At 43.6% G+C, this 27,823-nt stretch overlaps 1 protein-coding gene across 8 annotated transcripts in view; it reads right to left on the reverse strand.

The window, feature by feature from the left end:
• The window catches only part of TJP2 (tight junction protein 2), a 189,344-nt gene that overhangs the window by 115,458 nt on the left and 46,063 nt on the right, over positions 1–27,823 (reverse strand). Inside the window, exon 1 of one of the 8 annotated variants that reach the window (XM_035029089.1) lies at positions 9,503–9,685. The exons of 6 other annotated variants lie outside the window; for them this stretch is intronic. The gene's annotated coding sequence lies outside the window, so the exon portion shown is untranslated. Of the gene's footprint in view, positions 1–9,502; positions 9,686–27,823 lie in introns of those variants that run through there. One more of the 8 variants, XM_035029090.1, reaches the window with a different exon arrangement.

Genomic DNA, 27,823 nt, shown 5'->3' on the forward strand with positions numbered 1-27,823 from the left:
TGGGAAGCCTGCTTCTCCCTCTCCCACTCCCCCTGCTTGTGTTCCCTTTTTCGCTGTGTCTCTCTCTGTCAAATAAATAAATAAAATCTTAAAAAAAAAAAAAATCACTGAAGCTGGGGGTGGTCCTGGGGACGCCAAGACACTGTCTCTGCACAGGAGAAGCGTTGCAAAATGCTTCCTGTCCAGTCCTGTCTGTTACAGGAGGAGAGCCCACAGGGGCCCGGCAGGAATGCAAAGGTGTGCAACTGGCTGAGTGGGATCAGGGACAGACAAGTCTAAAGTAGAGTAAAGGGACTAACTCAGCTCCTGGCCGACCAGCAAGTACCAGGCAGAGCTGAGCAGCTAGTTCATAGCCACTGACAGTAAACCCTCTCTGCTAACAACAGGTACCCCCAAATGATAACCTAGAACACCTTGGGCAGTATTTGGCCTTCTTCCAAAACTCAAAAGAAATGCTCTACATCCTCAGATACAATGAAGATTCCTTTAAAATTAAATGTAAAATAAAATTAGGGGATGTTTGTCTGAACTGCATGAAACCAGCAGGAAGGATGGAACACAGCTCAGCTTCAGAAGACCCCAGAGCACTGGGTTGCCACTGTCCTTCTTGGCTTTCTCTTCTGTAGCAAACCCGACCTTCATAACCCGGACGTCAGCACCCCTGCTCTGAATCGGCTTATGCCCAGTTACACTAAGGAGACTAGACACTTAGTAGCACAGATCCTAAAGCTATTAAGCTGAACAGCAAATACATGAAGGGAAGAAAAGCAAAATTCAAGGTCACTACCTGCATAAAGGGTTCTTGCTCCTGGTTGACAAAGCTCACCTTGGTTCTAAGCTAAGTATGATTGGTGGTGACAGGCAAGAAGAGGGAGAGGGTTCAGTAGTGACTCCAGGACTGTGGCCTGAAGGACTAACGGGGCTTCTGGTCTGATGAGGAAAGTGCACACTTGACCCTGGGGTCCCCAAGCAGCATATCCCACTATCCGGTAATGCTGGGCTTCCTGGAAGGGGTGGAAAAGCCAGGCCCATACAACTACAGCATCCACTAGCCAGTGACAGCCCATCCCTCCCCACTCTGCAACCAACCCCGCAGACATGCCCTTACTCCCCAGTTTACACAGAGTCTGTGGGCCTGGTCTCCTCAGAGCCTTCTGCCCCTGCCTTCCCTATCTCAGGGGTTTCTCTTCCTCCAGCCACCCCTCCCCACCGCATCCCTGCATTTCAGTTCCCAGCACTCGTGTCTGCCTCCCTCAGATGCTACCCCCTCCCCTGGCTCCACCAAGCTCCTGCATGCACAGGGCACCCAGCTACCCTCCAGCTTTGTCCCTTCCCCGACTCTTGCTCCAGTCTGACACTCCCAAATGCCTCCAAACCACTGGTTCTCAACACACAATCCCCAGACCAGCAGCATCAGCATTGCCTGATTACTTGTTAGAGAGGCAGATTCTCAAGCTCCACCCCAGACCCACCAAATCAGAAGCTAAAAACTCAGGGAGTGCAGCTGCAGATATGTGTTTGGACAAGCCGTCCAGGCGATGCAGATGGTTAATGTTTGAGAACCCACTACACACTTGCACTTGTTTATCCTGTGGCTGTCTCAAACAATTCTCAAATGTTTCTAAATCCAGCCTAATTCCCTATTTCTCGTAATGCTGCCTACATTTCCCAGTAATACAAGAGCAAAACAGCACAACCCAAGTTCGATATGGTGGGCCTCCAAAATGCAACAGATATTTTTAAAATTCATGATTAATTTGTGACTGTAGGGCATGAAGGTAATTCTCCACGCGACTACAGAGCAAAACATTGCCGTGCAGCTTGGGAAAGAAAAAACAAAATGAACTAACTCAGGCAAAAATGTCTATCAGTGTATCCTCCATCTGGAGGTACATGAAGAGTACCCCAATAAAATACAGACAATATATTGTATATATAAACAATTTACTAATAGGATTTTTAAAGCATTTTACTGTATGTTTTAATAAGTAGAATGGATAAATATTAACCTGCACAATATCAAACAATATTTTAGTTAAAGTGTTTCAAATGTCCATTATTAGCACCAATCCTTTTTTTGGGGGGGGGGGTGTGATGTGCACACATTTGGTGTGTTATTAACGTTTGAGAGGTGCATGATTTTTTCGTGTGCATTAAATCAGCATGTAGAATAATAGGTCCCTGCCTACTTACTCCCCTTCATCTCGAAGAAACTACATATTCATTAATTCTTCACTCAAATCCTTTGGAACATCAGGTACTACCCGCATGAGGCCCTAAAGCAAATAAAAGGATGAGCCAGAACTTTCAAAATTTCAAAAGAGCAATGGGCTCAATTTACATTTTCACTGTCCTAAACCATGGAAACTAGGGAATCTATTAAAAACTGATTTTCCTTTCTCTGTCTAGTTTTCCTTTAAAAAAGAATAAAAGTGGGGTGCCTGGGTGGTTCAGTCACTTAAGCCTCTGCCTTCTGCTCAGGTCATAATCCCGGGGTTCCTGGGATCGAGCCCCATGTCGGGCTCTCTACTCAGCCGGGAGTCTGCTTCTCCCTCTGCCCCTCCTCCTGCTCTCTCTCTTTCTCTCTCTCTCAAATAAATAATAAATAAATAAAAATTAAAAAGAATAAAAGGAAAAAAAGTCAGGAACAAATGGCCTAATAAATAAGCACATGAAAAGATGCTCAACATCATTAGCCATCAGAAAATGTGAATCAAAAAAACCACGTCACACAGGGGCGCCTGGATGGCCCAGTCATTTGAGCTTCTGGCTCTTGATTTCGGTTCAGGTGGTGGTCTCAAGTTGTGATCTCAGGTCGAGGGATAGAGCCCCATGGCAGGCTCAGCCCTCAGCACTGAGTCTGCTTGCCCCTCTCCCTCTCCGCCCTCCGTGTGTACACGCATGTACACACACACTCTCTCTCTCTCAAATACATAAAAATAAAATCTTAAAAAAAAAACAAACGTCACACCAACTAGGATGGCTAAAATAAAAAAGACAAGAAGTGTTGATGAAGATGTTGGGAAATTGGAGGTGTCATACATTGCTGATAGGAGCCTAAAGTGGTACAGCTACTTTGGAAAGTCGTCTGGCCGTTCCTGAAAATGTCAAACACAGAGTTATCATCTGTTTTTCACTTGTAGGTATGCACCCAAAAGGAATGAAAACATATGCCCACATAAAAACATTTGTACATGAATGTTCACAGCAGCATTATTCATAATATTATGCCAAAAAATGGAAGCAACCCAAGTGTCCATCAACAGATGAATGGATAAACAAAATGTGGCATAAACATACAATGGACCATTAACTGGCAATAAGAAGAGTAAAGCACTGAATCATGCTACCGTGTAGATAAACCATGAAAACATTATGCTAAATGAAAAAAAGGCCAGATATACAGGACCACATACTGTGTAATTCCATTTATATGAAAGGTCCTGAATAAGCAAATCTGTAGACAGAAAGTAGATTAGTGGTTGTTTAGCATGGGGAGGGAAAGGGATTGGGAGATGCCAGCTAGGGGATGGAAAAGGTTCATGGAGGAGTGGTATTCTTTTTAGAATACCTGGCAATAAAAATATCCTGAAGTTGATTATGGTAATGGTTGCACAACTCTGGGAATATACTCAAAACCAATGCATTGTATACTTAAAATAGGTGAATTGTATGGCATGTGAATTATATCTCAGTAAAATTATTATTAATTTTTTTGAGAGAGAGAAAGAGAAAGAGTGTGTGTGAGCGGGGGGAGGGGCAGATGGAGAAGGAGAGAGAGAATCTTAAGCAGCCTCCACGCTCAGTGCAGTGCCGGGCATGGGGCTCAACCTCACGACCCTGAGACCATGACCTGAGCCGAATTCAAGAGTTGGACGCTTAACCGACTGAGCCACCCAGGGGTCCCAATAAAATTACTTTCTTAATGGCCTAAAGCAAGAAGAGAATTACAGATTCAGTTAACTAAAAAGTATTAGGTACCTCAAATATGTAGCTTCTTCTGTCTTTTTTGCATTATAAATTTCTCCCAAATGAAAATAAGAGATAGATTTCTACTATCATTTTAAAATTTACAAGCACTTGGGACGCCTGGGTGGCCCAGTCGTTAAGTGTCTGCCTTCAGCTCAGGTTGTGATCCCAGGGTCCTGGAATCGAGCCCCGCGTCGGGCTCCCTGCTCAGCGGGAAGCCCGCTTCTCCTCCCCCTCCCACTTCCCCTCTCTGTCAAATAAATAAACAAAATCTTTTAAAAAAATGAAAATAAATAAAATTTACAAGCACTTTTACAAATAAGGTTCTTTGCAGTCCTTACTATAATCTTAAAGGGAGATAATTATGCCCCTATCTTTCTATTTAGAAATGTGGACACTCAAGAGTATATGAGGTTTACTCCCCCCAGTCAGGTGTTCAGGGCAGATGTTAGTCCTGCACCTAAATCCTGTGTCCTTTCTTCCATACTCTGTAGCATCTCAGGGTGTCACATAGCTACTGACTGGCCTATGTGCAGAGATGGCAAGGCTGACTATCTCAGTAAGGAGAATGCCCACATCTTGCCCAGCTACAATAATGCTACATTCAAGCCAAGGATAATCTTTTTTGTTTTAAAGATTTTATTTATTTTTTGACAGAGAGAGACACAGCGAGAGAGGGAACACAAGCAGGGGTAGTGGGAGAGGGAGACGCAGGCCGCCGAGCAAGGAGCCCGATGCGGGGCTCGACCCCAGGACCCCGGGACCATGACCCGAGCCGAAGGCAGACGCTCAACGACTGAGCCACCCAGGCGCCCCAAGACAAGTATAATCTAACTGATCACTCATCAGAGGTCTTACTTTTAAATCCTTTGCTCTTTGGGAATTTATTTCAGTTTTGGCTCATCTTTTTATTTGCCTAAGGACCTAGTGCATGTAGTACCTGATGTTCCAAAAGATAATGAATACGGGGCGCCTGGGTGGCTCAGTCGTTAAGCGTCTGCCTTCGGCTCAGGTCATGATCCCAGGGTCCTGGGATCGAGCCCCGCATCGGGCTCCCTGCTCCGCGGGAAGCCTGCTTCTCCCTCTCCCACTCCCCCTGCTCGTGTTCCCTCTCTTGCTGTGTCTCTCTCTGTGTGTCAAATAAATAAAATCCTAAAAAAAAAAAAATTAAGATATTAATGAATACATAGCTTCTTGAAGGTGAAGGGGGATTTGTAGACAGGGACAATTCTACATGGAAGAACAATGGAAAGAACCATGGTCTAGGGTAGGAAGACCACAACTGGCTTCAGTTTTCTCATCTGTAAAATGAGAGAAAAAAGAAATACCTCTCTCAAGGTCATTATAAAGATTTAATGAAAATGTGTCGGAAAGTACCTAATTTGCAACAGGCATGGATTCTAAATCAAATAGTCCAGGAACGCCTGGGTGGCTCAGTCGGTTAAGGGTCTACCTTCAGCTCAGGTCATGATCTCAGGGTCCTGGGATCGAGCCCCGGTTCAGGCTCCCTGCGGAGTGGGGAGTCTGCTTCTCCCTCTCCCTCTAACCCTCCTCCCTGCTTGTGCTCGTTCTGTCTCAAATAAATTCTCCCTCTGCCTGCTGCTTCCCCTGCTTGTGCTCACTTGCTCTCTCTCTCTGACAAATAAATAAATAAAATCTTTGGGAAAAAAATAAAAAAAATAAAACACTTCAAATTCTCCTTTAAAAAAAATAAAAAATAAATCAAATAGAGACCAGTGGGTTCTTTCAAATATTCGGGCTACTAAAACCTCAGATCTTGAGAATGATGAGCAACGTCATCCATTTTTACTAAACTCCCCAAATGATTCCTCTGGCATCACTGAAAAAAACATTCACTGGACACGTTCTAAGGAATTTTTTTCTCATGTGTGGACTACAAAACAGCATTTGTTCACCAAATAAAACTCTGAATTATAGTGCTATTTCAGAAGAGAACGCAGCAGAAGAAGGAAAACCTTTTCTCTTTTGCCTTACTACCATTACAAGGAGACAACAATCTGAATTTCTGCAAATACAAGAATATCCTCAAGAGGGAGAATTTTTGTCTAATTTTGCCCATTTGAATTATCTTTTATTCCTCATTTCAAAGGGATTTTTCAGTCAAAGGAAGCTGTAAGTTCCTTCCTACAAGTCAATAGCTTCTTTCCGATAAAGGTCATAACACAGGAAAAGTCAAGTATCTTACTAAAAGATAAAAGAATCTGGGAAGAATTTGAAGGATTTCCCACTACTCAGCTACTTAGTAAATCTTCCCAATATCCTTGATCACTTATGTATTAGAAACCACATTCTTTTTTTTTTTTTTTAGAGATTTTTAAAAGAGATTTTATCTTTAGAGATTCTTAAAGTAATTTTTAAAGATTTTATTTTTAAGTAATTTCTACACCCAACATGGGGCTCCATCTCACAATCCCAAGAGATACATGCTCTACTGAGCCAGCCAGGCACCCTGAAACCACATCCTTGACCCATAACAATGACTCTCTTAGCTCATGAATGAAACCGCTTTTCTTAGTTTGCCAATTCATATTTATGTTCTCATTGAAATGCATGTCCCCAAATCACAAGCTGGGCAATTTTAAGCAGATGCAGACAAATGCATCTTACATTTCATTATTACAAGGCTTTCCTCAATTATACAAACATTTGTATAACTAGAAATAATGTTGTTGGACCATTAGACTCATTTAACATGAAAGCAGAAACAAAATACATAGTTTGGGTAATTTGGGAAAATTATTTCAAATCTGCTTTCTGAAGTCTTGCTGTGACCTCCTCCTATATTTACCAAGCAACTTTTTCCTTTTTTTTCTTTTTTTGAAGATTTTATTTATTTAAAACTTTTTTTTTTTTTTTAAGATTTTATTTATTTATTTTTTGAGAGAGAGAGAATGAGAGACAGAGAGCAGGAGAGGGAGGAGGGTCAGAGGGAGAAGCAGACTCCCTGCCGAGCAGGGAGCCCGATGCGGGACTCGATCCCGGGACTCCAGGATCATGACCTGAGCCGAAGGCAGTCGCTTAACCAACTGAGCCACCCAGGCGCCCGAAGATTTTATTTATTTATTTGACAGAGAGAGACAGCATGAGTGGGGAGGAGGGGGAGAGGGAGCAGGCTCCCTGCCATGCAGGGAGCCCAATGTGGGGCTCAATCCCAGGATCCTGGGATCATGACCTGAGCCAAAGGCAGACGCGTAACCGACTGAGCCACCCAGGTGCCCCGCACCAACTTTTTCCTTAAGGTTTATTCAACTACTTTCAAAAATGTGTTTGAGTCACTGTTAAAAAAATAATAATAAACCCAATATAAACAGGATACCTAAAATAAAGCCAGTTAAAAGAAACAGATAAATGTCACCAGGCATCTAGTTATTAATGTGCATCTAGTTAATCAGTGCGTTTGAGCCCTGATAGCTCCATTCCTTTGCAGCCAAAACAAAAAGGAAACCCTCATGAGTTTTGGGTTGTTTGTTTAAAGAAAGCATATGCACTCTAAGAACCTGGAGCTATAGTACCATGTCCACCAGGACAGTGACCCAGGAATCTCTACATGTTTATATATTTTCTTTGAACATGATTTTACTTTTACTTTACATTCCGATTCAGCCTTTTCTCCACCCTACAAAAACATATCATTTAAAGTATCCAGAAGTTGTGGGGCTGAGGAGAGGGGAGAATGGGGTATTGTTTAATGGGTAGAGTTTTTGTTTGGAACAATGAAAAAGTTCTGGAAATGGAGAGTCGGGATGGTTGCATTGTCAGTGTACTTAACGTCACTGAATCATACATTTAAAACGATTAAAATGGTGAATTTCATGTTATATATATTTTATCATAATAATAAGCCAAAGAAGGGTTTTTGGGGGGATAGGGTAACTGCGGGATGGACATTAAGGAGGGCATGTGATGTAATGAGCACTGAGTATTATATAAGACTGATGAATCACTGACCTGTACCTCTGAAACCAATAATACATTATATGTTAATTAACTGAATTAAAATAATTTTCAAAAAAAGAAAAAAATAATAACAGTCAAAGAATAAAAGTATCCAGAAACAAAAAATTCACAGGCTAGTATGCTAATCACATGTCCAAATCTCGTTGAGGAGCCTGACACTGCGGTGGAGGGGCTGTGACCCCTGCGGCTTAAGTGTGTTTGTCCTGCTTTGGCAAAATGAAGGTTCAAACGTAGGACTTGATGAAAATGTGCGTATTGTAAATCACTTCTTCACACTGGACAGAGTACTCCACCCCAAGATACCCTAGGCCGGTGCTTTTCAAACGTTATTGTGCAAACGATCCCCGGGGGGTCTTGAACCAGCAGGTCTGGGCCCACTTTTAACAGGCCCCCAGGTGAAGCCGCAAGGCCCCAGAGCCCCCTCCATCTAACTAACCTTCAAGAACCACGGGCCCCTCACCGGGAAACGAGGGTTGATCACACCTCTCAGGAGAACTGGTTAAGGACGGAAATTATCTGCCAACCACCGTTTGTAAAAATGCGTTTAGACGCACAGAAAGCCGTCATGACCAGGGGGCTTCCCAAGGCGTCCCCACCCACCTCCGGGACTAGGAAGCTGCCACAGGCGGCTAGGACAGTTGACAGAGAGGCAGTTTCGCAGAAAGTCTTCACGCAGACTTCAAAACAGTACTTCTCAAGCTCGAAGAATGCCTGGAATTCAGTGGCCTTTATCCAACAGAAAGATCTCCAACTCGGTTTTGACTGAGTTCCCTATAGAAGAGCCCTGCAGCCTTGAACACTGACAACGCCCCGCATGTTAGAGGGAAGGGGGAAAACCCTCGAAGGCTCTTCGGCGCTTGGGGCACAGATCGCGCCTCCGCGGGTAACTGGCCCGCGGGCAGCTCCGGACTGTGCGGTCGGGCTCTCGGTGGTGCGGGGTTTGCAAGCCCCGTGGCTGAGACCCGCCCGAGACTGCTGGCAATCCCCACCTGCTTGCAACCAACCAGCGCCTCCCTCGGCCCCATGGCCCCAGCTCCTACCCCTTCCACTACCGCAAACGCTGGCTGCGCCAACAGAAGCTCAGAGGCCCTTTTATCCTGGTTAAAGAGAAGCTCAACAGAAAGTGAAACGGTCCCTATTCCTTGGGGGAGAAGGCGCCAGGCCAGGTAGGAAAAAGACGGTGGCTCCCAGGCACCTGTAGCTGCCACAGGTGCGGGCAGAACCCACTTCCAAACGATCCCCCAAGAGAAACCTATGATGCGCTGTCGTCCCCCGGGAGGACGGGGAGGCAGAAGTCCGCTAGGCATCCCCAGAGAGGAAAAAATCAGTGCCCAATAAAGTGCACCGCGAATCCACAGGGAGATGGGGGGGCATCAACTCGCTGCCCTTCACCGCCGCTCGCGCGCCGATCCAAGGCGCCAGTGCCCCGCCACACCCCGCAAATCCCTCGCTCGCAGGGTCCCGACCGGTGGGAGGCACCCCGGCGACGCCCGAGCCCTGGCGGCCGCGGGGCGCGCGACTGGGGGTCGAGGAGGGGAGGGAGAAGGGTACTCGCCTGCGGGCTGGGGGCGGCCGCAGTCGGCGGACTCCCGCGCAGGACGAAGGCGGCTCCCGGGGGCGCAGGGACGCGCTCCGACGCGGCGCCGGCTGGTGGGCGGGTGTCCCCTGCGCTGCCCGCGCTCGTCGCTGGCGGCGCCTGGCCGGAGCCGGAGTGCGAGACGCTGCCCAGGGAATGGGCGGGCACGAATAGCCTTGGTCGCTGCTCCTTGTATTATTGTGGACTCAAGCTATTTCCTGTTTGGAGGTTTGGGAGAAAGAAAAAAAAAAAATCGAGGGTGGTGGCAGGGGGAGTGGGCGGGCGGAGAGCCAGAGAGCCGCGCCCCGGAGGGGAGGAGGGTGGGTAGCGGCCGTCACCTGCTTCCTCGAGACCCCAAGGGTTCCAGGTGCCCGAGTCTGGAGCAGGAGACGCAGCTTATTGCAGCTCTACTTTGGGGTGTTGGCACGACTAGGGGGGCACGCACGCGCCACCCAGCGGTGGGGCCGGGACTGTGGCCGCAGGGACCATCTAGTCCCCCCAGTCGGTACATCCATTCCCCTGCCTCTTCCCTTCTCTGCGAAACTGCCGCTGTGCTTTCTTTCCGCCCCAGGGCAAAAGTGATTCGATGTGCTGCTTGCTTTATTCGTTCTCTGGTCAGCTTTTTGATCCTCTCCAGGAGTGTGGGCTAGGAAGGGGTTACGCTACCCTTTCAAAGACCAGGGGAGGGATGGTTGTGGGCCATTATTGTAGGTGCTCGGTGGTGCTGGGGTCTTTGTTTTTGCTTGGGGGTGGGGTGAGAAGCAGGTTGGTCATTTTGGTGGAAAGTTAACTTTTATGATCGGCTTCCGTTCCCCTCCCCCATGAACTTCACCCTTAGCCGGGATCTCTGGGTCTGAGGCCCCAATCCGGAAATACCGGTTCCTCCCGCTGGGACAATAGGTGAGGGCGGGAGCTTTAACCCCAGAGCCTGCTTAGTCACCGCGAGAACCCCTGCTCAGCCTGGAAGGCAACATCTTCTTAGTGCCCAAGCCTGCAACTGGCAAGCAAGTGCTCCTTCCATTTAGTCACATTAAAAATCCTGAGAAGAGTGGCAGGATATAAAACCAATGCACAGAAATAAGTTGCATTTCTATACACCAACAAGGAGACAGAAGAAGGAGAAATTAAGGAGTCGATTCCATTTACAATTGCACCCAAAACCATAAGATACCTAGGAATAAATTTAACCAAAGAGGGAAAGAATCTGTACTCAGAAAACTATAGAATACTCATGAAAGAAATTGAGGAAGACACAAAGAAATGGAAAAACGTTCCATGCTCATGGATTGGAAGAACAAATACTGTGAAGATGTCTATGCTACCTAGAGCAATCTACACATTTAATGCAATCCCTATAAAATACCATCAACTTTTTTCAAAGAAATGGAACAAATAATCCTGAAATGTATATGGAACCAGAAAAGACCCCGGATATCCGAGGAATGTTGAAAAAGAAAAGCAAAGCTGGTGGCATCACAGTTCTGGACTCAGCAGTTGCACTACTGGGTATTTACCCCAAAGATACAAATGTAGTGATCCAAAGGGGCACGTGCACCCCAATGTTTATAGCAGCAATGTCTACAATAGCCAAACTGTGGAAAAAGCCTAGATGTCCATCAACAGATGAATGGATAAAGAAGTTGTGGTACACACACACACACACACACACACACACAGGAATATTATGCAGCCATCAAAAAATGAAATCTTGCCATTTGCAACGATGTGGATGGAACTAGAGGGTATTATGCTAAGCAAAATAAGTCAATCAGAGAAAGACAAATACCATATGATCTCACTGATATGAGGAATTTGAGAAACGAGACAGAATCATAGGGGAAGGGAGGGAAAAATGAAACAAGACAAAACCAGAGAGGGAGACAAACCATAAGAGACTCTTAATCTCAGGAAACAAACTGAGGGTTGCTGGAGGGGAGGGGGGTGGGAGGGCTGGGGTGGCTGGGTGATAGATGTTGGGGAGGGTATGTGCTATGGTGAGTGCTGTGAATTGTGCAAGACTGTTGAATCACAGACCAGTACCCCTGAAACAAATAATACCTTATATGTTAATAAAAAAAAAAATCCTGGGAAGGTAATAGGGAGTTATTGTTTAATGGGTGCAGAGTTTCAATTTGGTATGATGAAAAAGTTCTGGAGAGGGATAGTGGTGATGGTTGCACATTAGTGTGAATGTACATAATGCCACTGAATTGTATGCTTAAAAATGGTTAAAATGGCTCATTTTATGTTATGTATATTTTACCACACACACAAAGAAAAACCTCCTAGGAAGGTTCATTGAAGAGACCTTTGCATATGACTGCCAAACCCTCCTGCCCTCCTTCCCACCCAAACCTCTGCCATAAGTAATGGAATGAATGACAGTGCTTCTGATAAAGCCCAAGTTCATTTAGTTTAGACTTCTGGGGATACCTATCAACAAGTTATTTCATAAAAAGTGAGTAGGATTGAGCCTAGAGGACAATTTTTAAAAAGAGAACAGTTAATTTCCCACATAAGGGGAAATTATGTCAGGTGAATTTAAAACAATTATCTTACTCCACATCCCTTAGGTATATACCCTAAGGATGGAAAACATTTAAAAAAAATAAAAAAACTAACACTGGGGCACCTGTGTGGCTCAGTCAAGTGTCTGCCTTTGGCTCAGGTCATGATCCCAGGGTCCTGGGATCGAGCCCCACATCGGGCTCCCTGCTCCGCGGGAAGCCTGCTTCTCCCTCTCCCACTCCCTCTGCTTGTGTTCCTGCTCTCTGTCAAATAAATAAATAAAATCTTAAAAAATATATTAAAAAAAAAACTAAAACTGCTTTTTAGTGATGATAATGTTAGTAAGAAGTAATTATGTTAATGGCCTTAAGAATCAAGATTTTTTAGTATAAAAACATAAATATAAAATCAAGGGGCGCCTGGGTGGCTCAGTCGTTAAGCGTCTGCCTTCGGCTCAGGTCATGATTCCAGGGTCCTGGGATCGAGCCCCGCATCGGGCTCCCTGCTCGACAGGGAGCCTGCTTCTCCCTCTCCCACTCCCCCTGCTTGTGTTCCCTCTCTCACTGTGTCTCTCTCTGTCAAATAAATAAATAAAATCTTTTAAAAAAATAAATAAATAAAATAAAAATTAAAATCAAAGCAGTTAAGCAATATTTTTTTAAAAGATATTTTATTTATTTATTTATTATTTATTTATTTATTTGACACAGAGAGGGAGAGCACAAGCAGGGGGAGTGGCAGAGAGAGAGGGAGAAGCAGACTCCCCGCTGAGCAGGGAGCCTGACGCAGGGCTCCATCCCAGGACCCTGGGATCATGACCCGAGCCAAAGGTAGACACCCAATAGACTGAGCCACCCAGGTATCCCAGTAGTTAAGCAATATTAAATTTGAATTAGAATTATCATTTAGAACTCATGGTATACTTCTCTTTTTTCTTTTTTTAAGATTTTATTTATTTATTTGACAGAGAGATAGAGCCAGAGAGCACAAGCTGGGGGAATGGCAGAGGAAAGAGAAGCAGGCTCCCTGCTGAGCAGGGATCCTGATGTGGGGCTTAATCCCAGGACCCTGGGATCATGACGTAAGCCAAAGGCGGATGCATAACCAACTGAGCCACCCAGGTGCTCCTTATGGTATACTTTTCTTAAAAAAAATATTTACAGGGTCACCTGGGTGGCTCAGTGGGTAAAGCATCCAACTCTTGATTTAGGCTCAGATCATGATCTCAGGGTCATGAGATCCATGAAGCCTGCTTAAGATTATGTCTCTCCCTCTCCCTCTGCCCCTCCCCTCCTGTTCTCTCTCTTTAATTTAAAAAAAAAAAAAATTCCAAGGTCTATTTACTCAAAATGCCAACCAAACATTTACTAGCCTGGTAGGAATAAGGACTCCAAGATTTCAGATAGTGGTCTCTAAATACCATATTTGTCTAAAAAGAATTAGATCTACTTGGAGAAGTGGTTGATTTTCCATCAGAGGCAAGAAATCTCCAAAATCAGCCTGGAATATCTTATCAATTCAGGAAGCAGTGAAGCTATCAAAAACTAAGGTTGACATCAAATGGAATCTGGAGCCAACCTGTAGAAGCATCCACCAGCCAAAGTGGGATAAATTTTAAGCCTCGAGAAGAAAAATAATGGGACGCCTGGGTGGCTCAGTTGGTTAAATGTCTGCCTTCGGCTCAGGTCATGATCAGGTCCTGGGATCCAGTCCTGTCGGGCTCCCTGCTCAGCGGGGAGCCTGCTTCTCCTGCCTGCCACTCCCCCTGCTTGTGCTCTCTCTCTCTCTCTGTCAAATAAATAAATAAAATCTTAAAAAAAGAATAAGAAGAAAAATAACCGCAATGAATTGAGACATATCAAATATGTATATATCCGGGAGTCGTAATGATACAAAAGCAGAAACAAAAAAAACCCCTAACTGATTACCTTTGCAGATGCAATAGAACTAATTAATTATTTTGAAAGCTGATAAATTGTAAGAGAAAGAATTACACATTTCACCTGCCTTTTCTGGACTGTATCTAACACGTATATACTACTTCAGATCCTCTTCGCCTCCCCTGTCCCTTACTCCAGACACTGCTGCAACAACAAGGTTTAGGTGGGCTCTGTCTAGCTTCATGCAGGGACAACCTGAGAATAGACTCATCTCCTCCCTCCCACCCAGTGCTTCTCTGTCAGTGCCAGGGTGGGGATGCCCATGCATACACCACCCTGAAGTTAATGCTTCATTGTCTAAGCTTCTACCCAGTGAGGGATAGAAGCTGATATGTGAATATTCCTTCCCCCCCCCCCCCACAAGATGAACTGTCCTGAGACTCAGTATATATTGCTTCTCAGAAATCAAGTCACACTGATCAAGTAATCAGGTGCCTACAGCAGCAGCCTACTGAGTGAGTCTCCCTTCAGCTGGCTTTCTCTGCTTCTCCCATCCCTCACTTTTTTCTGCACGATCACTTTCCCCCAATAAAGCACATGACTCAAGGCTCTGCTTCCTGGGAAATCCAGGCTAAGACATGTACAAACTGCGACTCAGGATAAACTAAATAGTTGACGAAGAAATTATTCTAGCCAACAAGTAAGGATTGACAAAATTTGAATATCAGCATTTTCCAAAGCACTAATAAAATAGTGGATCAAGGCAATAGTCATCGATGGCCACTAACATCACAGAAAAGATCACCAGACATTATGTGCCATCTGATGGAAATATACAACACCACAAATGGCACATTCTTGCCAAAAAGAGCAAATCTGAGTCTGACCAAGTTTGTAGATCCATCTACCAGTTTATAAGAATTACTAGAAGAGAGGGATATATTAAACAACACTACTACGGGGTACAATCAACAAAATCCAGAATCTGGGAAACTCAAGAAGTCCAATGATCCAGTTTCCTCAACAACAAACAACAAGGCATTAAAGATGAAGGGGGAAGAAACCTATAAACTAAAAGATTTAAGTGATATCAATGAAATACAATGTGTATTTCTTGTTTGGGCCCTGATTGAGAAAAACCAACCACTAAAAAAATGATGAGATATTTGGGCAAAACTTGATATTCCCTAAGTTTTAAAATGTTTGATCACATGCCACTGATTTAATCTAGTATATGGGGTTGATGTTGCTACTACATGTGTTTGGGTGGCATATTACATACACGCACACACACACTAAAATAGATGTTTAATTTCTTTCTGTATCTGAATTGAAATGAACATTTCAAAGACTTGGATTTGGGATTATCTTTGAATGTGTTCAGGTAGGAAGAAAGGGACTCTGGCTGGCATAGCCGGTAACTGACATTATCTTGGTTTTTCCCACCCACTTTTTTCATTCCGGGTACATGCTGTATGGATTCCTTTGTCTGTGCTTTCCTGTAATCAACAAAACAGCATTTTCGGTAACTAATAAACATTTCCACTCTGAAGACTACACATTTCAAAATCTGCTCAGAGAAACAAAAAGAGACGCCTCCATGGGCCCCAGGGGCAGTAGTGAAAAATGGGGCAAGAACTCTGGGTTCTGACTTGGAGCTCAGCAGAGGTTCCTTTCTGCACTGGCCCCAAGGCAGCCCCACAGAAACCATCTTGCCTTTCTGGGAGACAAAGCCCTATTCTGCTGCCTCTCGGGACAGGGAGTTCTGTGTTCTGTGTCCTGAGGTTCTGAAATCGATCCTGTGCTTCACCTACGGGCTGGGCAGACAGGATGATGGGGAAGGGGTCAAATCACAGCCTAAAGTGGGACACTTGCCTTGATAAGACAGGTGTTTTCATTACTGGCAACAGGTACACCATGGAGCCCAGAAAGAGCTTTGTTTCTAATCTTGATTTGCTGTCCACTGCCTGTGTATGTTTGGTATTTCTGTCCAGTTTTATTATGAAATAATTGACTTATATCACTGTATAAATTTAAAATGCACAGCAGAGTCACTTGATTTACATCTATTGTGAAATGACTGCCACAGTAGAATCAGCTAACATCCATCACCCTATATAGATACAGTACAAAGAAAAAGGGGATGCCTGGCTGGCTTAGTCAGTGGAGGTGAGTTCAAGTCCCATATGTGCTGTAGAATTTATTTAAAGTTAAAATAAAATCTTTAAAGAGGAAAAGAAAAAAGAAAAATAAATGTTCCCCTTGTGGTGAGAACTCTAAAAATTTACCCTCTTAACAACTTTCCTATATATCATACGGCAGTGTTAGCTGTAGTCATCATGACATCCCTAGTACTTATTTATAACTCAAAGTTTGTACCTTTTGACCACCTTCCTCCAAGTCCCTCTCCCTGCACCTCCCTCCCTAGTTTTGCATTTAACTTCAGTGTTTTCACCCTTTGACCCAGCAACCCCACTTCTAGGTATCTACCCCACCCCCACAAGTAATGAAAGAAATATACTCCGGCGCCTGGGTGGCTCAGTCGTTAAGTGTCTGCCTTCGTCTCAGGTCATGATCCCAGGGTCCTGGGATCGAGTCCCACATCGGGCTCCATGCTCGGCGGGAAGCCTGCTTCTCCCTCTCCCTCTCCCAATCCCCCTGCTTGTGTTCCCTTTCTTGCTGTGTCTCTCTCTGTCAAATAAATAAAATCTTTAAAAAAAAAAAAAACTTTTCAGAAATATACTCAAGAATGCTTATTCCTGTGTGCTGGAATAGCAAAAAATTAAAATTAAATGCCATTAAAAGAATGGCTGCATAAACAGTCCATAACTACGTGTTTCATTATTCTATTTTGTAAGTCTAGCCTTTATTTCTCCTTACACAATTTTATTATGTAATATTTGATACATATGAAAAATGTAAGTAACATCTAAATAACCTTGAGAGCATATAATAAAATGAATACATGAACCCACCATACAATTAATCAATAGAACAATTACCAATGTCTTTTTCTTTTTTTAAAGATTATTTATTTATTTATTTATTTGAAAGAGAGAGAGAGATCGTGAGCAGGGGGGAAGGGCAGATGGAGAGGGAGAAGCAGGCTCCCCGCTGAGCAGGGAGCCCGACATGGGACTCGATCCCAGGACTCTGGGATAATGACCCGAGCCAAAGGCAGATGCTTAACCAACTGAGCCACCCAGGCACCCCAGTTACCAATGTTTTTGATGACGCCATGTGCTTTCAACTGCCCCTATTCATTTCAAGGGAATCACTATCCTAAAATAATGCGTTCATTAAAAAAAAAATTTTAAGGAAGCACCTGGGTGGCTCAGTTGGTTTAGCAGCTACCTTCAGCTCAGGTCATGACCCTGGGGTCCTGGGATCGAGTCCCACATCCAGCTCCCTGCTCAGCATTCTCCTTCTCCTTCTGCCTTGCCTCCTGCTTGTGCATTCTCTCTCGCTCACTCTCTCTGTCTCAAATAAATAATTAAAATCTTTAAAAAAAAATTTTTTAGGGGCACCTGGGTGGCACAGTCAGTTGGGTGTCTGACTCTTGGTTATAGCTCAGGTCATGTTCTCAGAGTCATGAGATTGAACCCATGTCAGGCTCCATGCTCAGCACAGAGTCTGTTAGAGATTCTCTCTCTCCCACTCCCTCTGGCCCTCCCGACCATGGGTACATACTCTTTCTCTCTCTCTCTCTAAAGGAAATAAATAAATCTTCAAAAAAATTTTTTTATCCAAACATATACATCTTCCTAAACAATATATTGTTGGATTTGCTTGTTTTTGAGCTTTATAAAAATAGAATCACACTGTGTGTGGTCTGCAACTAGCAGTTTTCACTGCTAATTATATTTCTAAGATTTATTCGAGTTGTTGTATATAGCTGTATTTCATCCAATTTTCCTGCTGTATAATATTCCATTTCCATATTTGATTCTAAATTTTCCTTTGGAATAAAAAGATATCCACCCTCTAGGCAAACAGTTACTTTCTTGGTGATTTTTGGAGAAAAGCTGTTCGATCATTGCAAGGTCAGAATTTATAGACAAGAATGTTTCTTCCTTTCACCCACCAAGGAAACACATATCACCCCATGTCATTTGGAGGGTTTGCCTTCAAAGTATGTTTGATATTGCATAGCTACCAGAAAATGCATCAAAGTACAGCTCACTAAACCTCTCTATATTCACACCAGTCACTCCATAATTTCAAAATTGGGTAGCCTTTTATTTATTTTTTTTTAAGATTTTATTTATTTGAGAGAAAGAGAGGGAGAGAGAGAGAGAGTATGAGCAGGGGGAAGTGCAGAGGGAGAAGCAGCCTCCCCACTGAGCAGGAACCCGATGCGGGACTCGATCCCAGGACTCTAGGATCATGACCCAAGCTGAAGGCAGATGCTCAACCGACTAAAGCCACCCAGGCACCCCAAGAATGGATAGCCTTTTAGCCCACATGCCTAGATTACTAATTCTTCCTTCAATTCATTGAAATCTGCATCTTCCTCCCAGGTTAATCTGTTGGGTGGCTTTTACTTTCCTTTGGCCCTTCAGATTTGTAAACGTCTTTCCTTCATAATTCTTAAGACCTTGGGCCTTGATGAATTCGGCTTTTTTTCCTAGGCTTCTCCTTTTACAACCACACAACTCTGTCAGGTATTGAAATGACAGCCGTTGGTAACAATCGTCGAATCTAGTGGATTCACACACAGTGTGATTCTATTTTTATAAAGCTCAAAAACAAACAAATCCAAACAATATATTGTTTAGGAAGAGGTACATGTTTGGGTAAAAAAAATTTTTTCAAGATTTATTTATTTCCTTTAGAGAGAGGGAGAGAGAAAGAGCGTGTACACGTGGTGGGGAGGGCCAGGGGGAGAGGGAGAGAGAGAATCTCTGTATGGGAGTTCACTGTACTAGTCTTTCCATTATTTTGTATGTTTGAAATTTTTCCTATATAAAAATGTGGGGAGGGTGAGGGATTAAATAAACTGAATTTTGGATGTCCTTTTTTGACTTTGATTTGGGAGTCATATCTTTTTTTTTTTCTTTTAAGATTTTATTTATTTATTTGACAGAGAAAAAGAGAGAGACCACCCAGCAGGGAGAGACAGCAGAGGCAGAGGGAGAAGCAGACTCCCAGCGGAGCAGGGAGTCCGACGCGGGGCTCGATCCCAGAACCCTGAGATCAGGACCTGAGCCAAAGGCAGTGGCTTAACTGAGTGAGCCACCCAGGCGCCCCGGGAGTCACATCTTTTTAAGGTATATCTACTGACTGATTCTGAGGAATGCTATCAGGTAAGAACAAGTAGTCTGTATGACCCAATACGCAAAGTTGTCCACGACGCATTGCTAAGGAAGAAAACAAGGTACAGAGAAACACATATGGGCCTCTTTATGCAGTTAATACACATATGTGTGTATATGTATATACATGTATATATACGTATGTGTACATATATATACATGCAAATGAATAGAAAAATGGTTAGAAGGATGCTCAGCATCTTGGCAACAAGCTAACTGAAAAGGTAAGTGGGAGAGTCTCTGATTTAGGGGAATAGGAAAATGGTAGTGAAGACAGTTCTGCTTTTGGGGGTGTTGTTTTGAATGTAATTAAAAGCAAAGGAAAATTAAGGGGTGCCTGGGTGGCTCAGTTGGTTAAGCGTCTGCCTTTGGCTAAGGTCATGATCCCGAGGGCCTGGGATTAAGCACCCCCCCATCAGGGCTCCCTGCTCAGTGGAGGGTCTGCCCCCCCCAACTTGTGCGCTCTCTCTCTCAAATAAATTTTAAAAAAGCAAAGTAGAATAAATGGATGGGATGAACTAGACGATTGTCAGGTTATCTTCTGGCTGACATTTGTAGTGATCCTAATGGGAAGGAGAATGTCTGTCTTGACGGGGACTTCGTGAGAGGTAGTGGTCATGGGGCCTGGTGCGTCCTGCAGATTGAAAGGGGCAGCTGCAGCTCTCAGAAACACCCTGGCCAGGGCGCCTGGGTGGCTCAGTCGTTAAGCGTCTGCCTTCGGCTCAGGTCATGATCCCAGGGTTCTGGGATCGAGTCCCACATTGGGCTACTTGCTCGGCAGGAAGCCTGCTTCTCCCTCTCCCACTCCCCCTGCTTGTGTTCCTGCTCTCGCTATCTCTCTCACTGTCAAATAAATAAATAAAAAATTTAAAAAAAAAAGAAAAAAAAAACATAAATTAAAAAAAAAAAAAAGAAACACCCTGGCCACAGTTGCATGGATCACGTGGCCGCTGAGTGTTCTTTTAACACTCCTTACCCTGGTCTTACCCCCACTCACACCTGTCTGGCCTAAGAACAGGGTTGCTCCTGGAGAAATCTCAGGTCCCTCCTCCATGGGGCAAGGCAGGCAGCAGCCCCACCTTCTCCCCAGCAGAGGCAGAAATGGGGCAGGTAAATACCTCACGGGTAGCTACCTGTCGGAGTACGGAGAAGAAAGGCAAGAAGAATAGCCAAAGACCATCCCTTCTCCATGTTCAGCAATTCCTGCGTCAGTTACTCTGAACCCCTTTAACACACTTTGTAGTCCGCTCGGCTATGGCATGATACTTTAAGTCCTTCCTAAACTCTGTTTAGAGGCAGGGGTTACCTCTAGATAGTTTCTGTGGCCAAAGCTTTGGGAAGTTTTTCTAAGAGAACAGCAGTTTAAGTAATTGGCACACTGCCTGCTTTATGGCATTCGGTGATGAACTTTGACAGACAGCTCAGAAAGAAATAATACTTTCTGTTGATCACTTGTTAACAGTCCAAAGACTACTGTAGTTTCAGTTAAGCCTCTGTGAATATTAATTCTAAACATACATGAAAAGTATAGTTTCCCTGGAGCTGGGATTGCCTGTGAACTTCCAGGGAGAAAGAGGGAGATAGAAACATATGTAGAGGGGCGCCTGGGTGGCTCAGTCGGTTAAGCGACTGCCTTCGGCTCAGGTCATGATCCTGGAGTTCCGGGATCGAGTCCCACATCGGGCTCCCTGCTCAGCAGGGAGTCTGCTTCTCCCTCTGAGCCTCCTCCCTCTCATGCTCTCTGTCTCTCATTCTCTCTCTCGCAAATAAATAAAATCTTTAAAAAAAAAAATTATTAAAAAAAAATATGTAGATATAGAGAGAGATAAATTCATTGAACAATTTTGTAGAAAACAAAGATATGATTACTTACAGGGTCTAATGTAAAAACCATCTTTTTTATTGTGATGCTCAAAAAGCTCTAATAAAAAAAAAAGATGTAAACAAAATAATAATATATAATTATAACTGGTATTTACATGTATAGGCCAGTCATAGAAATTAAAGGCTGAGATACAATTGAACCTGTGCTTATGATGCTTTGGGAAATAATGGGAGTATTATGGACATGACTGAAATAACGGGCTCACATTTTAATGAGTACTTATTTGGCACATTATGCCCGTGACACTAAAGTGGGGTCATGTAAGCATGCTAATTGATTGAGGGATTCTTCCACTGAAATCAATACCAACAATTTTATTTTATTTATTTATTTATTTATTTTTAAATGATTTGAACTCTCTTTTTTCTCTTTTTTTTTTTTAAGATTTTATTTATTTATTTGAGAGAGAGAGAATGAGAGACAGAGAGCATGAGAGGGAAGAGGATCAGAGGGAGAAGCAGACCCCCCGCTGAGCAGGGAGCCCGATGCGGGACTCGATCCTGAGACTCCAGGATCATAACCTGAGCCGAAGGCAGTCGCTTAACCAACTGAGCCACCCAGGCGCCCAATACCAACAATTTTAAAAACACAACACAAACCAGGGCAGGTGAGGGTGAGAAGAAACTGCTACACTGCTTGCCATTGTAAACTGCTCCCACCCTTTCAAAAAGCATTTTCATAAAACGCATCAAGACTCGTAAAAAAATGTTCCAATCATTTGACCTTGTGACTTTACCCTGGGCTCCTGTCTTCAGACAAAAGTACAAATACAGAGAAGACTATATGCACAGAACTTTTCATCAACACATTAGTCATAAGAGCAAAAAATGGAAAACAATGAAACTATCCAATAATTAGGGAAAGTTAAGTAAATTAAGACATATCCACTAAAAGGTACATTATGTGGGCATATATATGTTGACTATGAAGAGTATGTAGCAATATTTATTAAGTCAACGAATACTTATTGAGCCAGCTTTACCATATCATGCTAAGCTCAGGTGATACAATGATGCACAAAAAATGGAGGATTTGCCCTCATGGAACTTGCGGATAATACTTATGGTGTAACATTCATTGTAAATGACAGAATACAAAATTCCTGCACCATGACTGCCACTATGCAAAACTGAAACACACAGGCAGAAGGACAGGAACAAAATAAACAAAAATGTGTACTATGTATTTGTTTTATTTGGGGAAGTGATAGTACAGATAATTTTCCTCCCCTTTTCAGCATTTTACAGATTGCATTCGGGATTTTTGTAATTTAAAATATTGTGGGATGGGAGCGCCTGGGTGGCTCAGTTGGTTAAGCGACTGCCTTCGGCTCAGGTCATGATCCTGGAGTCCCGGGATCGAGTCCCGCATCGGGCTCCCTGCTCAGCAGGGAGTCTGCTTCTCCCTCTGACCCTCCCCCCTCTCATGTGCTCTCTGTCTCTCTCATTCTCTCTCTCAAATAAATAAATAAAATCTTTTAATAAAAAAATAAATTAAAAAAATAAAATAAAATATTGTGGGATGTATAAGAACATCAAGAAATACTATTAGCTGGGGCTCCTGGGTGGCTCAGTCGTTAAGCGTCCGCCTCGGCTCAGGTCATGATCCCAGGGTCCTGGAATAGAGTCCCATGTCAGGCTCCCTGCTCAGCGGGAAGTCTGCTTCTCCCTCTCCCACTCCCCCTGCTCTTTCGCTGTGTCTCTGTCAAATAAATAAATGAAATCTTAAAAAAAGAAATAACTATTAGCTGAAAAATGCAGAATAGTAAGGAGGACATATAGAATAGCTGGGGTTCTGCATGCTGATGAACAGGGATTGAAAACAATGGTGCATAAAGGAAAAGTATTATGAAAAGCAGTAGGATCTGATCTTAACTCATTTATTTTTTTTAACAAGTGCATGTTCATGGGTTGGTTCAAGGTCCTGTAACAATGTGTACTTTTAAAAGAGACGTGGAGAAATCTCCCGCTCTGCTAGTCCAAGAACTCTGGAGAGAGGCCCCTGGTACAGGTGGAGAAAGATCGCATAAATAAAATTTTTAAAAAAGATTTGGCTCAGTCAGTTAAGTGTCTGCCTTCGGCTCAGGTCATGATCCCAGGGTCCTGCGATCAAGTTCCGCGTCGGGCTCCCTGCTCAGCGGAGAGCCTGCTTCTTCCTCTCCTCTTTACTCATGCTCTCTCTCCCTATCTGTCTTGCTCTCTCTCCCTCAAACAGATAAATAAACAATCTTTAAAAAAAAAGATTTTAGGGGCGCCTGGGTGGCTCAGTCATTAAGCATCTGCCTTCGGCTCAGGTCATGATCTCAGGGTCCTGGGATGGAGCCCCGCATCGGGCTCCCTGCTCCACGGGGGGCCTGCTTCTCCCTCTCCCACTCCCCCTGCTTGTGTTTCCTCTCTCGCTGTGTCTCTCTCTGTCAAATAAATAAATAAAATCTTTTAAAAAAATTTATTTATTAGAGAGAGAGAGAGAGCAGCGGAGGGACAGAGGGAGAGGGAGAAGCAGACTCCCTGCTGAGCAGGGAACCCCATGTGGGGCTCAATCCCAGGACCCAGAGATCATGACCTGAGCAGAAGTCAGACACTTAACCAACTGAGCCACCCAGGCACCCTGTTTTCCCTTTTAAAAATGAGGATAATATCATAATTTAAAAAAAATGAGGATAATATTATCTGCCTCAGAGATTGTTCTTAGTGCTAGAAATTATACATATATGCAGAGAGAAAAACTCTGAGATAGTGTTTCAGAATTATGATCAGCTACAGAGAACAGAAACTCAACCACAGTGGCCAAATAAGATAGACCTCTGTTTTTCTGTTGTTGTTGTTTTGTTGTTTTATTTTTTACATCACAAATATCTGGAGGCAGGCAGTCTCATTTTGTTATAGCAGCTCTGACATGAAAGCAGGGGACAAGGCTTTTCCAGTCTTTCTGCTCTGCCATGTTTGCCTGTGGTTTTGACTCTCATAGGTCCGAGATGAGTCCTCCACCTTCAGGCATCGAGGGCATTGTATAGGCAAAAGCCCATGCTAACTGAGGCTGCCAACAAGCTTTCCTATAAGCTTTTTTGCTTACGTTAGTCAAAGTGGGTTCCTATGGCTATTCCTAGTTACACATATATCCCCCCACATATTCTGTAGCCTAACATCTCAACTCTGTAGACAGAACTTATATCTGGCACAGAAACAAGTAATGTGTGCTTAATAAATAATACGTGTTAAGCTGAAACATTAAAGTGTCTCCTCATCGAAGTATGATTCCCTATAAAATAATAAATCAAAAGTAAAATATTAATTTCTTGATTCAGTGTAACTAAATGCTCCTGTCTTGAAAGTTCTGTATGCTCCTTCTGTAGTGAATATCCACAGTGAGGAAAAGACAAAAGCTACTCACCTGGCTCCCAAGCCATCCTAAGAACCACATTATCCACCTTGCTTTTCGTCACACTTGCCAATCTGAAACCCAGGAGACAGAAACCAGAGGTAGTCCAACATGTGGCCTGTTTGGAGAGCATGGTCCACACTCTCTGCCACGGATGGAACAGCCACAGGTACCACGTCAACTGTCCAAGAGAAATACGTCCCAAATGTGGGCCTGGCAACTGTTAGGCAGCCATGTCTGTGAGAAATTGTATCAAGAGCTGAGGAGTCACTAAAATGAGGAGCTGAGTTAATTATCCTTACCTATGGTTCCCAAGGCAACAAGGCAACAACGCTCTTAGGATCCAGGGTAATAAGATCCTTTCAAATTCACTTGGGAGATATCGGTTGTCTGTGGCCTGCACCTGCCTACATGGATATGATTCATAGGGTTTCTGCCTTCTGCTGAGCCAAATAAAAGCACCCAGCAAATACATTTTAGTTCTTACTTGTGTTTTTTCAGGTCCCACTGATATACATTAAATACCGCCCCCCCCTCAAAAAAGGACCTCCTATTACAGATGTATCCACTTAGTGTGGAAGGATGTGATGTTCAGCAATTCGTTCCTGCCTAGATCCAGATTCTTGATTCATAGCAGTGTGGCCATTCGTGAGATGGGTTCAAGCGATGGCTTGCTTTTTGGAATCACACAGAGGAAGGTCATACAGGTCCACAATCCCTTAGCCACAATTCTGGAATTTTATTTTATTTTATTTTATTTCTTTTTTAAGATTTTATTTATTTATCTGAGAGAGAGACAATGAGAGACAGAGAGCATGAGAGGGAGGAGGGTCAGAGGGAGAAGCAGACTCCCCGCCGAGCAGGGAGCCCGATGCGGGACTCGATCCCGGGACTCCAGGATCATGACCTGAGCCGAAGGCAGTCGCTTAACCAACTGAGCCACCCAGGCGCCCCCACAATTCTGGAATTTTAGAGTTTTGTCTCTGAAACCAAAAGTTTGGCGCTAAACAAATTTGGCAGCAAAATCTGGCCTGAATTGATGATCTAAGTCTATTTATGATCCTAAGTCTATTTATTCTACTTGGTATAAGTAATCATACGTTTCCCTGTGGACATATCCATGGGTTTAATTATGGAGTACTGCCCCAGACCACTGGGTGTATTCTGCAGTGCTATGCAGGGTACACATGATATTCTCTGAAGAACTGAATTCCAAAACATAGGGCCCAAGTGTTTCAGATAAAGGATTATGGATGGGAAAAATAACACTCCAGGAGATGAGCCGTTATTGATGAGTTTTCAGCAGGTCACAGTGCACTTATTGCTTCTCTATAAACTGTAGAGCCACGGCTTTCCTTCCCCAAACATGTATTATCCAATCCTAACTATTGTGCACTCTCTGAGCCTTGTAGAAGATTTTGCAAACTCATTGTACACACCTCAAATTTCTTACCTTATTAATTTGCACTGTCTCTGCCAATATTTACAAGGATTGCCCCTCCTTACAGGAAAAACAACTCCATTTCCTCGTACTGCTTTTCATATCAATAAGAAAACAAGTGTCCACCTAGAGCAAATATACTCGTTTCTCTGCAAGTTTCCAGGAAAAGCAAATTAGAAGAACAACTCAAGGGCGCCTGGGTGGCTCAGTTGGTTGAGCGTCTGCCTTCGGCTCAGGTCATGATCCCAGGGTCCTGGGATCGAGCCCCGCATCGGGCTCCCTGCTCAGCGGGAAGCCTTCTTCTCCCTCTCCCACTCCCCCTACTTGTGTTCCCTCTCTCGCTGTCTCCCTCTCTCTGTGGAAAAATAAATAAAATCTCTTAAAAAAAAAAAAAAGAACAACAACTCAAAGGAGAACATGTTCAGTGTTTTAAATGTATCCTCTAATTTCCTTTGTGTGGCTGTGGGGTAGGGTTTGGTTTGGTGACTTCTGCACGGTATTGTCACAGCAAATTAATCTCAAATTTCCAGATAAGTCAGAAATCATGATTTGGATTGAAGGGAAGCAGAGTTGGCCACTCCAGAATATATCTTTTTGGCATAAGGATTATTTTAGAGTGATCATTTTTTTAAAAAACAGCAGGCAGGAGAGAAGCCCTGAAAACTGAGTAGAAGTTACTTGGTTTTGTAGGGGGAATTTACATGTCTTCCTCTCTGTGCCAAGAAGAGAAGGAGGTCTCTAAATCTCTAGAAATTCTTTTTTTTTTTTTTTAAGATTTTATTTATTTATTTGACAGAGAGAGAATGAGAGAGCACATGAGAGGGGGGAGGGTCAGAGGGAGAAGCAGACTCCCCGCTGAGCAGGGAGCCCGATGCGGGACTTGATCCAGGGACTCCAGGATCATGACCCGAGCTGAAGGCAGTCGCTTAACCAACTGAGCCACCCAGGCGCCCCTATCTCTAGAAATTCTTATCAGTGAAGAAGACAAAGCTTTTTTTTTTTTTTTTGGTAAAGATTTTATTTATTTATTTGAGAGAGAGAGCACATGAGAGAGGGGAGGGTCAGAGGGAGAAGCAGACTCCCTGCCGAGCGGGAAGCCTGATGTGGGACTCCATCCAGGGACTCCAGGATCATGACCTGAGCCGAAGGCAGTCGCCCAACCAACTGAGCCACCCAGGCGCCCAAGACAAAGCTTTAAATCTGCACAACCACCTTATCCTTATTTACTGTGCTTTTCCTGGTGACCTCCCCTATCCTCTACCCTTTGCCCCAACATCTTTTGTGTATAACTGGAGATTATACAATGTGATAGCTTGGACCATTTCAGAGAGTTACTCAGTTTTCCTGGGTCTCTTCCATGTATACAATAGGTACACATGTTATTAAACTTATGTTTATTTTTCTACCATTAATCTGTCTTTTATTACATGGGAGGGGTCTCAGCCAAGAACTTAGAAGGCTAGAGGGAAAATTATTTTCCTCCCCCACCAGATCGTTGACTGAACAGGAATCAGCTGCGGCATACAGAACACATGAAGGTTTCATGGATGACAAAATTATTAGATTGGATTAATGGATTAACATCTAGAGTTATTTCTGTTGACCAACTGGGGAAGAGACATAGGCTTGTTGTCCTCTGTACCCAGAAAAATGGAATGTACTCATTAATGCATGACTAATGTATGACTAATTGCTCCTGTTGTAGACAAAACATATACCAACAAGTTGTTGACCTTAAAAGTAAAAGAGCCAGCAAGATGGGTTTATTTGGGAACAGCAGAGGAATTGCAATTTGGGACATGCAAGTCTGGAGATCAAAGGAGAAGAAAGTTACTTTATACAGAGAAGGGTTACGTTGAGAGGGTCTACATTATTATTATTTTTTTTAAGATT

This window comes from Mirounga leonina, unplaced genomic scaffold (genome assembly GCF_011800145.1).
Source record: "Mirounga leonina isolate KUSES-001 unplaced genomic scaffold, KU_Mleo_1.0 Mir_224, whole genome shotgun sequence".
NCBI classification, from domain to species: Eukaryota; Metazoa; Chordata; class Mammalia; order Carnivora; family Phocidae; genus Mirounga; species Mirounga leonina.